Raw genomic sequence first — 15,975 nt, 5'->3', positions numbered from 1 at the left:
CCCTGACCGTCTCACGTTATTGAGAACTGGGAAGAAACCCGGAGAAAGTTTTCGCGAGTTCGGGTTCCGCTGGAGAGAACAAGCAGCTAGAGTCGATCCTCCCATGAGAGAGGGAGAGATGGTGGACTATTTTTTGCAGACATTGGATCCAACCTACTTTGGTCACTTGGTGACAACGGTTGGAAAATCGTTCAACGAGGTGGTCAAAATAGGGGTCATGATAGAAGAAGGTTTGAGGTCGGACAAGATCTTGAACTATTCGGCGCTTAAGGCCACAACCCAGGCTATTCAAAGCGGCACGGGAGGTGCGCTGAGAAGAAAGAAAGAAGAGGTTGCCACGATCGAGGCAGGCAGTTGGTCCAGGGCCGGCAGGCCACATTACAACCAACCCAGGCCTCACAAGTCAAACTACCCATACAACCCACCACGAAATTTCTATCCACCTCGAGAACCACATTGTTCCGTACACCAAGCCCAGGTATACACTCAGCCTCCGGTTCGCCCACAATGGCGCGCACCGGCTCCCCAGAACATATATGCACCACCACAAAACACTTACCCTCCACCAAGGGCATATAGAAATCCTTCAGGGGCAGGTTTCCGGGGAAATCCAGATGCCAGAAATGACAGGTTGCGGAAGCAAAGAACCTTCACCGAACTGGGAGAAACCTACACCGATGTGTTCCACAAGCTGCGGCAATTGGGTTTGGTTAGTCCTGTCCATACTCGGGAACCGAATCCCCCGCCTCAGAATTTGGATCGTTCAATCAGTTGTGAATACTGTTCAGGGATGCTCGGGCACGATACCGAGAAGTGCTGGAAGTTAAGGCATGCCATACAGGATCTTATTGACACCAATAAGATTGAGGTCCAGACACCGGAGGCTCCTAACATCAACCAAAACCCACTGCCAGCGCACCACAAAACTCACATGATTGAATTGGTGTGTGAGGGAGGAGAATTAAGAAAACCCTCACAAACAGTGATGATGATCCAAACTGCCCCTAAAGAAGTCTTAACCAGTGGAGGAACAAATGTACAGTCGCAGGGAGAAGGCGTCAAGCCGGTAGTAATATGGGGGAAGAGCCCGTCCGTCATAGCAAGCAGACTCGAGCCAAGCAAGTTGGTAATACCAGGGATCCTGCCCACACCGGCAGTCATGTTGAAAGGGGTATGTAGAGAACGGGTGACCATAAAGCCGGTGGTCCAACTGCCAATGCTTGACAGCAGGGCTGTGCCCTGGAAATATGAAAAAGCAGTGGTGACGTACCAAGGAAAACAGGTGGAAGAAGTCAGTTGTGAAGCGCAAGGGCTGACTCGATCAGGTCGATGTTTTGCTCCGGTGGAGTTAAGAAAAACCAACCCAGTGGCAACCAAGAAGCCAGTGTCAGAAGAAGAGGCTGAAGACTTCCTGAGGAAGATGAAAGTACAAGACTATTCTGTGGTTGAGCAGCTGAGAAAAACACCTGCCCAGATCTCACTATTGTCATTACTCCTCCATTCCGAGGAACATCGTCGGGCCCTGTTAAAGATATTGAACGAGGCCCATGTACCCAGTGAGATTTCTGTAAACCACCTGGAAACCATTGCCAGCAAGATTTTCGAGGTGAACAGAGTGACATTCTCAGATGATGACCTGCCGGTGGAAGGTACGGAGCATAACAAAGCTCTATACCTAGCTGTCAAATGTGAAGACTCGGTGGTAACTCGAGTATTGGTGGATAACGGCTCAAGCGCCAATATTTGTCCATTATCCACCCTGGACCAGTTAAAGATTGACCGTGGAAGAATCCGGGAAAATAGCATCTGTGTCCGGGGGTTTGATGGAAACGGAACAGCCATTGTGGGGGATGTTGTACTTGAACTGACCATTGGTCCGGTCCTGTTTACCATGGAGTTCCAGGTATTGGACGCCACGGTATCTTACAACTTGCTGTTAGGACGACCCTGGATTCATGCAGCTAAAGCGGTGCCTTCCACCCTACATCAGACAGTGAAGTTCGAGTGGGAAAGACAAGAGGTCGTGTTGCACGGCGAGGATACAACATGCACCATGAGCGGAACCATTGTGCCTTTCATAGAGACCACTGATGACAAGGGTCCCGGGGTCTACCAGATTCTCGATACAGGGTCGGCCAACAAAATTTCTGAAGGAGAAATCATCCCGCACCCTAGGGTGACTGCCGCAACAGTCATGATGGTATCAGAAATGCTGGGTAATGGGTTTGTGCCGGGAAAAGGCCTGGGAGTTGAACTTCAAGGGATAGTCCAACCTGTCTCCATTCCTAAGAATCTGGAAACTTTCGGGTTGGGGTTCAAACCAACCGCAGCAGACAGGAAGCAAGCGCGAAAAATGAAGAAGAGAGTCTGGTCTCTGCCTAAACAAGTGCCACGCCTCTCAAGGTCTTTTGTTAAAGCTAGTGCCAAGGGGTCAGCGATCCCAAAGATTCGAGGACCTTTGATCGGCATAAGTGAAGACCTGGATCAGAGTTTTGAGAGACTATTCGCGGATGTCAGTATGGTGGAAGCTGGAGAGGGTTCCAGCAGAGCAGAGATACAATTTGTGGGGCCTGAGGCCAAGACCAACAATTGGACGGTTACTCCTCTTCCTGTCCGAGGGGAGTCTTGGTAGTAGGCTTTGATTAATGTTTTGTTTGTTTGTTTGTTTGATCGGATTATTCAAGGGTGTAATCCCAATTTTACTTTCGTTTTGTAAAAGTTAACCCTTTTTATCCTGCAAATTTAATAAAGTTCTTTTCTTTTGTCCCATTTTAATTTCTTGTTTTGTTCTTTTTCTTTCTGAACAGTTCTCTTTTTACTGGTCCTAATGACATGGCATGCACAACGGATCTTCGACCTAGTCTAATAAATCAATCTGAAACCGACTCAATGATGCAAAAGGTCGTTTGTGACGATGAATCTGAATGTGACGAAGGTGAAGCCTTCAAAGAAATAAACAGAGAACTGTGCCAGTTTGAAGAGAAGCCCAAGCCTAACGTAAATGACACCGAGGCGGTGAATCTAGGAGACGCTGATAACGTCCAAGAGACCAAAATTAGCATCCACATTGAGCCGAATGTCAAAGCAGAATTGATCGAAACTCTCAGGGAATTCAAAGATGTTTTTGCATGGTCATATGATGATATGCCTGGATTGAGCACCAATTTAGTGGTTCACAAACTACCCACTGACCCGGCATACCCTCCGGTCAAGCAAAAACTAAGGAAATTTAAAACAGAAATGAGTGTAAAAATCAAAGAAGAAGTGATCAAGCAGTTGTAATCGAAGGTCATTCGGGTCACTCGATATCCCGAGTGGCTGGCCAATGTGGTACCAGTCCCAAAGAAGGATGGAAAAATCAGGGTGTGCGTCGACTACCGCAACCTCAACAAAGCAAGTCCCAAGGACAATTTCCCGTTACCCAACATTCATATCCTGATCGATAATTGCGCTGGGCGCGAGATCGGATCCTTTGTGGATTGCTATGCAGGTTATCATCAGATCCTAATGGATGAGGAGGATGCTGAGAAGACAGCGTTTATTACGCCATGGGGAACCTACTGCTATCGGGTAATGCCGTTCGGGTTAAAGAACGCCGGGGCAACATACATGCGAGCAATGACCGATGTGTTTCATGACATGATACACAAGGAGATTGAGGTGTACGTCGATGATGTGATCATCAAAATCTTGGCGTCAGGAGGACCATGTAGCAGACCTAAGGAGATTTTTCCAAAGACTCCGGAGGTATGATATCAAGCTTAACCCGGCCAAATGCGCATTCGGGGTTCCATCAGGAAAGTTGCTAGGATTCATTGTCAGTCGACGGGGGATTGAGTTAGACCCATCCAAAATTGAATCCATCCGAGACTTGCCACCGCCAAGGAACAAAACAGAGGTAATGAGTTTGTTGGGTAGACTCAATTACATCAGCAGGTTCATCGCTCAACTCACAGCAACTTGTGAGCCCATATTTCGGCTACTGAGAAAGGATGTTGCAGTAGGTTGGACGGCAGAGTGTCAGGAAGCTTTCGACCAAATCAAAGGGTATCTGTCTAATCCACCCGTATTGGTCCCACCTAAGCCCGGGAAACCCCTAATCCTTTACCTGACGGTCTTGGAAAATTCATTTGGTTGTGTACTGGGGCAACATGATGACACAGGAAGGAAGGAGCAGGCCATCTACTATCTTAGCAAGAAATTCACAGTACATGAGGTCAAGTACACTCAACTCGAGAAAACATGCTGCGCCCTAACTTGGGTAGCTCAGAAGTTGAAGCACTACCTGTCTTCATATACTACTTATCTCATATCCCGTTTGGACCCATTAAAGTATATCTTTCAGAAACCTATGCCCACGGGAAGGTTGGCAAAATGGCAAATTCTGCTCACAGAATTTGATATCATCTACGTAACGAGGACGTCCATGAAAGCCCAGGCACTGGCAGACCATTTGGCAGAGAATCCCGTTGATGAAAAATACGAGCCCTTAAGAACGTATTTTCCTGACGAAGAGGTGATGCATACGAATGAGTTGGAATTACCTGAGGAACCGGGTTGGAAGCTTTTCTTCGATGGAGCTGCGAACGCAAAAGGGGTTGGAATAGGAGCAGTACTCATTTCTGAAACAGGACGGCATTATCCTGTTACGGCTCAACTGCGCTTCTATTGCACCAACAATATGGCCGAATATGAGGCTTGCATTCTGGGTCTGCGCCTGGCTGCCGACATGGATGTCCAAGACGTCTTGGTCTTGGGAGACTCGGACCTCTTGATACATCAAATTCAGGGAGAATGGGAAACGCGAGATCTAAAACTCGTACCATACCGACAATGCTTGCATGATCTGAGCAAGCAATTTCGATCGGTAAAGTTCAAACACATCCCGAGAGTTCACAATGAGGTTGCGGATGCCTTAGCCACCTTAGCATCAATGCTGCACCACCCTGACAAAATGTATGTTGATCCTCTGCACATCCAAGTCCGTGATCAGCACGCCTACTGCAATGCCATAGAAGAAGAAGCGGATGGCGAACCCTGGTTTCATGATATCAAGGAATACCTCAGGATGGGGATATATCCAGAACATGCCTCTGGAGACCAAAAAAGAGCCCTTCGGCGTTTGTCGAATGGTTTCTTCCTCAGTGGAGGAGTATTGTACAAAAGAACCCCGGATTTGGGATTGTTGAGATGCATAGATGCCAGTCAAGCAACGACAGTTATGGCAGAGGTACATGCTGGAGTTTGTGGGCCACACATGAGCGGATATATATTGGCAAGAAAGATCCTTCGAACAGGGTGTTATTGGCTCACCATGGAACATGACTGTATCACTTTTGTGAGGAAATGCCATCAGTGCCAGATACATGGAGATTTGATTCATTCTCCGCCAACAGAGTTACATACGATGTCAGCACCTTGGCCGTTTGTGGCATGGGGCATGGATGTCATTGGGCCCATCGAGCCGGCAGCATCCAACGGTCATAGGTTCATCCTGGTGACCATTGATTACTTCACCAAATGGGTTGAGGCTAAAACCTTCAAATCGGTAACCAAGAAGGCAGTGGTGGACTTTGTTCACTCCCATATCATCTGCAGATTTGGGATCCCAAAAGTGATCATCACGGACAACGGTGCGAATCTTAATAGCAGCCTGATGAGAGAGGTATGCCAACAATTCAAGATTGTACACCGCAATTCCACCCCATATCGTCCCAAGGCGAATGGAGCAGTCGAAGCAGCCAACAAGAATATCAAGAAGATACTGCGGAAGATGGTGGAAGGATCCAGACAATGGCACGAGAAATTACCCTTTGCCTTGTTGGGTTACCGCACTACCGTCCGGACTTCCATAGGCACAACTCCTTATTTGTTGGTGTATGGAACTGAGGCCGTGATACCAGCGGAGGTCGAAATTCCGTCCCTCCGAATTGTCGCTGAAGCCGGGATTGATGATGATGAATGGGTCAAAGCTCGATTGGAACAGTTGAGCCTGATAGATGAGAAAAGATTGGCAGCAGTGTGCCATGGTCAGCTGTACCAGAAGAGAATGGCAAGAGCGTATAATAAAAAGGTGCGCCCCAGGAAGTTTGAAGTAGGGCAGCAGGTATTGAAGAAGATCCTCCCACATCAGGTCGAGGCAAAAGGCAAATTCGCCCCAAATTGGCAAGGGCCTTATATCGTGACCAGAGTCTTGGCCAATGGTGCTTTGTGTTTGACAGATGTCGAAGGTAGATGTGTCGACATGGCTATCAATTCAGATGCAGTCAAGAGATATTATGCGTAATTTCTTTAAATTATGGCAATTTTGGTTTATTTGTTTGTATTTGGCATTTGTTGAATAATGAGATGACGGAGGCAATTCTTTCTTCTATCCAAACACTTTTAACCCTCGCTTCCCCCCTTTGAGCCTTAAGCAATTTTTTCAATACCCCTCTCTTGGAATCACTAATGATATGAAAAAAGAAAAGAAAAGAAAAAGAAAAGAAAAGAAAAGAAAAAGACATGAAAAAATGAAAAGAAGGAAAAGAAAAAGGAAGAAGATAAAATCACAAATAACAAAACCGTGGGAACTACGTTTGACCTGATTCCTCAAAGAGGATACGTAGGCGCCTCACGGCTCGGTCATAGTATGCATCATAGCAAATATAGGATGCATAATGTACATAGTGTGTGTAATAGGCACAATGTGCGCAACGCACATAGCTCAACATAAGCATAAAAGATAAATTCCCCAAGCAAAAAAACCGGGGCAGAGGTTATGTTTTAAATTCCAACAAAGATCTGATTCCAAAAGTTGTAGCACATCACCCTTCAAGTTGTTTTCATTTTTATAGCCTTTCTTCAATCCCACAACAAAACCAACATCAACATCCAAAAGACCTCCCGATCAATGTTCGAGAGAGGCCAAATCCGGCAAATAAGACCGAGAATAATACACTGATCCCCAGCAAAGAAGAGGATCGTGAGACTGAGAATGAATTGATAATCAAAGGAATCTCCAGAAGAGAGGGTCGTATCTACAACGCCCCGATTCTCGAAAGAAATAAAATGAGAGAGTCTTATCGGTGAAAACCTTCACAGGCACCGAGAGGCGATGTAAGATGAGGGATATGAAATGAGAGAGTCTTATTGGTGAAAACCTTCAGAGGCACCATAAGGCGCCGGGAGATGAGAGAAAGGAGAGAGTCTCATTAGTGAAAACCCCTCGAAGGGCACTATGAAGCGACAAGACGAATCAACAAAAGCTATCACATTTGGAACAGCATGGACAGTCATTTATCATCCCCAGCAAGTCAGACCATCCGGCAAATCGATTGATACAAATAGACTGGGTCGGGAATCTATGGCGCACGTCATGATCACGGGGACCAGTTGTGTCCTCCAGATAAGTTCTTTGGATTGTCTCCTCCCACAAAATATTGGTTCAGAAAGTTTTTCTCTTTTCCATATCTTTATTTCTTTTCCTAAAATGTGTCTTGAAAGGATTTTTCAAAGCTTACTACCAGAAACCGAAGGGGAATTCATCCCAATGCAGGATAATACAAACAGTCTTAAGGGCCGGTCCCAGGCAATGCAGTGATTGTGCCCGGAAATTTTTGGAAGAAGTAAGCTCCAAAAGGGAGTGGTTTCGGGAGTTAGAAGCAGACTCCCACATCATGTGTTTTAAAAGAAAGCAGAAAAGGGGATAAATTGAAAACCGATCCCCAGCAGGCTAGAGACCCCCAACAGGCAACTTTGCCCGCCAACCAATTATGGGGACAAAGAGCAAGAAAAGAGGAAGAGAGAAAAATTGCTCGCCAGAAAGGCACCCTCTACCACCACGATTAAAACTGACCAAATCCTTTTGTCTGTTGTAGGGGAATAGAGGATTGATGAGGGCAGCAAGATGCAACGCCATGGAAGTCCCCAAAAACCGGGGCAGAAAATTTTCTGCCAATTGTCGAAAATTTTCTCGGAAGAACGGGGAAACAATTTCAATACTTTTAAGTTCTAGGTCGCCCACCAGTATAATGCGGGAATACATTTAAGTTCTAGGTCGCCCACCAGTATAATGCGGGAATACATTTAAGTTCTAGGCCGCCCACCAGTATAATGCGGGAATACATTTAAGTTCTAGGTCGCCCACCAGTATAATGCGGGAATACATTTAAGTTCTAGGTCGCCCACCAGTATAATGCGGGAATACATTTAAGTTCTAGGTCGCCCACCAGTATAATGCGGGAATACATTTAAGTTCTAGGCCGCCCACCAGTATAATGCGGGAATACATTTAAGTTCTAGGCCGCCCACCAGTATAATGCGGGAATACTTTTAAGTTCTAGGTCGCCCACCAGTATAATGCGGGAATACATTTAAGTTCTAGGTCGCCCACCAGTATAATGCGGGAATACTTTTAAGTTCTAGGTCGCCCACCAGTATAATGCGGGAATACTTTTAAGTTCTAGGTCGCCCACCAGTATAATGCGGGAATACTTTTAAGTTCTAGGTCGCCCACCAGTATAATGCGGGAATACTTTTAAGTTCTAGGTCGCCCACCAGTATAATGCGGGAATACTTTTAAGTTCTAGGTCGCCCACCAGTATAATGCGGGAATACTTTCAAGTTCTAGGTCGCCCACCAGTATAATGCGGGAATACTTTTAAGTTCTAGGTCGCCCACCAGTATAATGCGGGAATACTTTTAAGTTCTAGGTCGCCCACCAGTATAATGCGGGAATACATTTCAGTTCTAGGTCGCCCACCAGTATAATGCGGGAATACATTTCAGTTCTAGGTCGCCCACCAGTATAATGCGGGAATACATTTCAGTTCTAGGTCGCCCACCAGTATAATGCGGGAATACATTTCAGTTCTAGGTCGCCCACCAGTATAATGCGGGAATACATTTCAGTTCTAGGTCGCCCACCAGTATAATGCGGGAATACATTTCAGTTCTAGGTCGCCCACCAGTATAATGCGGGAATACTTTTAAGTTCTAGGTCGCCCACCAGTATAATGCGGGAATACTTTTCAGTTCTAGGTCGCCCACCAGTATAATGCGGGAATACTTTTCAGTTCTAGGTCGCCCACCAGTATAATGCGGGAATACTTTCAAGTTCTAGGTCGCCCACCAGTATAATGCGGGAATACTTTTAAGTTCTAGGTCGCCCACCAGTATAATGCGGGAATACTTTTAAGTTCTAGGTCGCCCACCAGTATAATGCGGGAATACATTTCAGTTCTAGGTCGCCCACCAGTATAATGCGGGAATACTTTTAAGTTCTAGGTCGCCCACCAGTATAATGCGGGAATACTTTTAAGTTCTAGGTCGCCCACCAGTATAATGCGGGAATACTTTTCAGTTCTAGGTCGCCCACCAGTATAATGCGGGAATACTTTCAAGTTCTAGGTCGCCCACCAGTATAATGCGGGAATACTTTTAAGTTCTAGGTCGCCCACCAGTATAATGCGGGAATACTTTTAAGTTCTAGGTCGCCCACCAGTATAATGCGGGAATACATTTCAGTTCTAGGTCGCCCACCAGTATAATGCGGGAATACTTTTAAGTTCTAGGTCGCCCACCAGTATAATGCGGGAATACTTTTAAGTTCTAGGTCGCCCACCAGTATAATGCGGGAATACATTTCAGTTCTAGGTCGCCCACCAGTATAATGCGGGAATACTTTTAAGTTCTAGGTCGCCCACCAGTATAATGCGGGAATACTCTTTAGCTCTAGATTTTGGAATCAGTCACCCCACCTGAAGACGGAAGGGTACAACAGGGAGCCCCAAACGGGAAACAATAAAATCCCCAGCACCAAGAAGCAGACAACTGCAGGGGCAAGCGCACAATTCAAAAGGAAGAAGGAACGCGTCTCAAAAGAAGCAGTTTGAGAACGCTATGGCATGCCCAACATAACAATTCTGATGAAAAGTCATACCACTGAGGAAACCATTGAAAGATTTAAAGAAGAAAGCCGTATCCCCAGCGGGTCAAGCAAAGTGATGAAAACTGGCATTCAAACGTCAGCAAAGGACCAACATTATCTCCCAAAGTCACAAGATAAAGGCATCGGAGGAAAGCGATAGCCGACAAGAAAGCAAGGCAACAAGAACAAGTCGAAGATGGATGAGATTTCAAGATCCTCAGTTTAGCTTAGCTTCTTGTTTTTCCTTTTAGAGCAATGTAACAGGGAGATCGGTTGAGCAGTAGCATCCTACAGCAGCATACAACAGCGCACAACAACAGCAAGCAATACAGTCACATGGTAGTCCCAACTACCAAAATTTCCCGAACTACATTGACCTGATTCCTGTTCAGCCCAGGATATGTAGGAAACCTCTGAAGCAAAGGTTCGGTCAAATCTTTTTCAAAAATGCTTCACACGGAGTATTCGGATGGGCAAAAATCGCTCGCTTTATCTTTGCGCGAAAACCCTTCGTGTCTCCGTGCAAAGAGGGGCAGCTGTAAGCACGTGATTTTTGCTTCACGGACAATCGCTCCAAAAGAAAATAAAAATAGTGGCAAAAGGCTTCGCTGTACAATTTTTCGATCTTTCCGTGACATGTGTTGTTAGTCGTTTGTGAGTCTGTCCATTTTGCATCTAGTCATTATCAAACAAAAATACAAAAAAAATATATATGTGGCGTTAAAAGAAAATTCAAAAAATATAAATATATGTGCATCGTCTGTTTTAGGTTGTAATTTAACTTACTTGGTATGATAATTATGTTGAAATGCCATATTGTTATTTGTTTTAATTTCATTTGTTTTATTAGTTATTTTTATTTTTCTTTAAATTGGAAAACAAAAGAAAGTTGAAATCAATTTGGGCCCAAAAAATAAGACAAAAACAGGCCCAAACCAACGATCTGACCCGGTCCAGACCAGGCCTGCCCAGGCACCTCCTGAAACGACGTCGTTTCAGGCAAATCAATCTGAGCCGTCCGTCCCAGCCGATCCAACGGTTCAGGACCTCTTTCAGCGACCCATGTTCAAACCCGACCCAAATAACCAGCCTGACCCAACCCCTCACTTAAACCAAACGACCCCGTTTAACTACCAAACGACCCCGTCTCATGTCTCATCCTCAGATCCAAGCCGTTGAGATCATCTGATCTAACGGCTCAGATCCAATCAGACTCCCCATATATAAACTCAACCCTTCACCCCACGCCCCCTATCCGAACCCCACCCCTCACTCGTCTCCTTCCCCGAACCCTGAAACCCCCAAACCCTAACGCCGCCCTAGCTTCCCTTCCACCAAAACCCGGCGGCATGAACGCCGGGGGCCACCTCCTGAACACCCTAAGCCCCCCTCACTCTCCTGAACATGGATCTGTTACCCCCTAGGCTCGAATCACTTTCCTTCGACTCGAATCTTCATTTGAAGATTTGAGTCGAACCTGGACCTATGCCAAACCACCCCATCTTCATACCAGACACTCCCCTGACCTTGCTCGTGACCAAACCAAGCCTGGTTTGGTCCGAATCTACCCACAACTCCCTAAAAATCAGATCTGGAAATCCAGACCTTAGAACACATGCACCTGGGGAATCCGGCCGGTTTTCGACAAGGGTCTGAGGTCTAATAGACCTTAATCAAGGTGTTCTCATGTGAGAACACCCTGATTAAAGTTTGTTCGGCCTCAAGAGTTCGAAGTTGAGTCTGACTTGGGGTCCATTTTGATTTCAAACTTTGTCGGTAAGTTTTTCTTTCCCTTTTCGTTTGTATCAACTGCTGATTAAGTCATTAGCATGCTTTGTGTTGATTGTTTGTTACTTTCTGATAGTTTCTTAAATTCTTTCATCTCTGTAAAGACCTTTTATTTGGTTGATTGTGTTCTGTGTATGATTTAAATGTATCCTGTGATAAACATGATCGTCGATTAGTTTAATCGGCAGATAAGTTAACTCATATAGGCCCCAGTAATTGAACAAAAATTGTCTGATGCCCTTTAGGTCCCTAAACGTATTGTTTATGTGAGCGATTGATTATTACCTGTTATAATTAGTATAGTCGACTTGATAAATATCGTCGATTAGCTTTCTATAACTAATAAATCGAATGAGCTAATAATGTCGCATGACTAATTGAGCTTTGCCACTAACTGTATGCCCCAGCATTGTTTGGAATGGTTTGTTTGCACTGTAAAACTGACTGAAAAGGTTCAGCCCAGGCAGTCTTGAGTTCGAACTTTCGTCAGTTCAAAAAATGCCCTGATGCTACAATAGGCAGGGGCAGTAATAATCAAGGTTGACAGGGGTATTCTGGGGTGTTAAAAAGAACAGAAGTAATTAGTTTAAGTGAGCTGACAAATGGGGTACGAAATTAGGATTAAACTAATGCCAATGGGGGGACAAGACACAAGAGTATGGGTTTAAAATGAATAAATAAAACGAGCCCATAACTCTTGATTAAACAAAGACCAGGCGTGGGGAGCAAAGGGGCTGGCACCAAAGATGCTTAGGCATGGGCTTAAAAGGGTATGGGCATTCTGCCAATTGGCAGGGCAGGCAGCTCAGCTGTACTGGTTCATTTGGCCTATAAATAGGCCATTTGATAACTTAAACAAGGCTGGACTTTTAGTCTTCAGAAAAAAGAGAAAACAAAAGGGGAAATTTTCAGAACACTTTAACCAATCACTGCCCAAAACTGCAGGAGAAGCTAAATTGGTTGGGCTATTCTAGCCAAGCCAGTTATTCTAATTAGGATCATTACTGTTCCATTAAGAGAAAGGCTGTGTATTTCTGCTGTGATTGTTACTATACTGAGTTTTCTGTGTGCTGTGGTTCGAGTCTTAGTCTTCCTGATTGCTGAAACTGTATCGGGTATTAGCTGAGCTTTGTGGTTATTGGGTTTTTCTGTTGCTGTCACATTTGGTATCTTGGATTTCCTACTGGTTCATTACTCTTTTCTGGGATTGTTTGTTTGGTCCTCGACCACCTGTGGTTTCTGTTGCTCTGGAAACTGTTGCTATTTGTCTGTTGGACTGTGGAAAGCATTTGTGGCTATTGGTTTGCTGTTGTTACTGTTTGGTTGTTGTTGCTGTGTTTACTGCTTACTACCCAGTTGATCATTCCTTCCTTCTTTGTCCTCTATACCAGGTACACAATTACACTACCAATGTAACTCGAAAGTTTGAGCAATGAGTGTAAAAGAGAAGATCTGCAAATGTTGTTTATATACATGTACTGTTGTGTTGAATGTCATATAATGACTAATAGCTCATATTTTGGGATACTGAAGTTAGCTTACAAGCCTAGTTGATGTCAATATAGGGTATCGAATGATAGTTGTATATGTATGCTGTTAGATAAAAGTGGTCTCAATGAATTAGGTTGCATCTCAGATTTAGTTTACTTTGCCATATATGCTGTAATGTAGTCCAAGCATGAAATTTGTACACTGTAAATTAAGTTCTTTCCTTTCCAATGAATTGCCATACATAACTCTTAAAACCATGTTTCAAGATAAAGAACATAAATCCAGGGCCTCAACCTCATGAAGGTCGAGCCCAGGTCGAAGACAGACCAGGCAGGCCCGCATCGAGCGAGCAGTGGCCCAGGTCTGGCCAAGCGCGCGTGGGCTGGATTTGGGCCCATAATTATTTATTCGACTGACTGTGCGCGCAGCCTTGTTCCTGATTTTAGCATTTCCGAATTCTGTTATAAAATAACTTGCAAGTATTAATTAATTAGGACTATCTCCTGCTTTCGATTGATAGAGACAAACACGACAAGAAACGTAGTTGCTATAGGATATCCTTTCAAAATAAGAATGAGATGAGCCTCGCCGAATAAAAATACAAATTGCGGGGCCCTCAGTAAATACTTGTTTTAAATTACTTAGAATTCAGGAGGGCCGCTTAGTGAATTTCGTGGCCTTCCCAAAAATAATAACGCGATAGTCTTTTAGGCGCGTGTTTAATAATTTACTTTCTTAAAACTTGGGGTGTGCATTTCATGCGACCCAAATCCAAATCCCAAAACGTCAAATAAGATATGTTCCGGATTGTGGGTGCATTTCATGTGACGCAGTCCAAAGACATGTTTTAAGCGACGTTCACATTCCTAATAATAATAATTAATAAAGTGGTTAAAAGATAAAATTTGCACATGGTTCATAATTGTATTAAACATCAGATAAACAAGCCGAATATAACAGTTGAGCGACCGTGCTAGAACCACGGAACTCGGGAATGCCTAACACCTTCTCCCGGGTTAACAGAATTCCTTATCCGGATTTCTGGTATGCAGACTGTAATATAGAGTCATTATTTTCCTCGATTCGGGATTAAAATTGGTGACTTGGGACACCCTAAATCTCCCAAGTGGCGACTCTGAAACAAATAAACAAATCTCGTTTCGATTGTCCTTTAATTGGAAAAACTCCCCCTGCGCCTCACGGGCGCGGAAAAAGGAGGTGTGACAATCATGCTCTCTGAATCTCCTAATGCGGACCGCATAAAGTGGTGTGCGGCCGCACTAGGCTTATTTTGCCTGAGCTTGTCTTGTCTTTGGCACTTGTGCAGGTTTCACTCCTTTTGAGTTGATCTTTGACATTTTGTCACTTTGTTGAGCAAACCTGCAATCAAGCACAACTTATGAGCCTTTCGGGACTATTTGTGTGAGTTTCTAATCAAAGCATAAGTAAGAAGGAGTATAAAATGCATCAAAATCCCTATTTATCAATAACGACATCGAATGCCTCAGCCTCAGGCCTGGCTGGGAAAGCATAACATCGGGCTAGACCCCACCACTTTGAATTACATCCCTAGGACGGCCTCCTGCTGGCTGGCCTCCACCTTTAACAACTCATCCTCCACCTCTAGTTGTGTGACCCCTACCCCTGGCTGGCTGTGCGGGTGGTGGAACACCTGGTGCCGTAACCATGGCACGAGAACCCTGATGCTGAGAACTACTCGACGCTCGAGGGAAAAATCTAGCAATGTGCCTCGAATCACCACAAGTATAACGAGACCTCGGCTGCTGAAACTGCTGTCCTTGAAACCGTCCCTGACAGCTTGAGTAACCACCCTGAAAACTCTGGAGCGGAGGTGCACTGATAGGAAATGGTGGTGCACTGTAGGGTAGCTGATCAGAATATTGCATGTGAGGGCCACGACTACCTGAAGCATCGTGAGAAGCCTGAAGTGCTGAATAAAATGGCCTGGGAGGATGGCCTCTACCAAAAGAATCCCTACCTCTAGACAAGGCACCACTAAACCTACCAGAATGACGAGGCCTCTTGTTGGACCCCTAAGCTAGAACTGCCTCAACTCGCCTGGCCATATTAGCCGCATCTTGAAAACAAATATCGCTCCATGTCTCATTAGCCATCTGCAATCTGATAGGCTGAACGAGTCCCTCAATGAACCTCCTCACCCCCTCTCTCTCTCTCTCTCTCGGTGGGGAGTATAAGAAAAGCATGGCGGGTCAAATCGACAAACCTTGTCTTGTACTGAGTGAGTCATAGAACCCTGCTGAAGATGCTCGAACCGCCTGCAGTAGTCCTCTCTTTGAGTGATATGAAGGAACTTCTCAAGAAATAGCTAAGAGAACTGGTCCCAAGTCAAGTCAGGAGACCCAGCTGGTCTAGTCAACACAAAATCATTCCACCATCTCTTGGCAGACCCTATCATTAGGAATACAACAAAATTGACTGCATTGGTCTCTACTATCCCCATATTCCGCAACACCTCATGGCAGTGGTCAAGATAATCCTGGGGTTCTCAGAATTTGCCCCACTGTAATGAACCAGGAAAATCTTGTTGAACTTATTCAACCTCAACAAAGCCTCAGAAGACAGAGATGATCCACCAGCGGCCTGAGTAGCAACAACTGGCTAAGCTGCTGGAGTTTGGAACTGAGGAGCCATCTGCTCCGGAGTGTGGGTAGCGAGAGTCTGGGCTCCTCTCCCAACCTGAGAGATAGTTGGTGCTACAGGGAACGTGCCAGTCTGAGTTATGCTCTCTATAAAGCATCCTGAAG

The sequence above is a fragment of the Nicotiana tabacum genome, chromosome 22 (genome assembly GCF_000715075.1).
Source record: "Nicotiana tabacum cultivar K326 chromosome 22, ASM71507v2, whole genome shotgun sequence".
NCBI classification, from domain to species: Eukaryota; Viridiplantae; Streptophyta; class Magnoliopsida; order Solanales; family Solanaceae; genus Nicotiana; species Nicotiana tabacum.
This window is presented reverse-complemented; position numbering follows the sequence as displayed.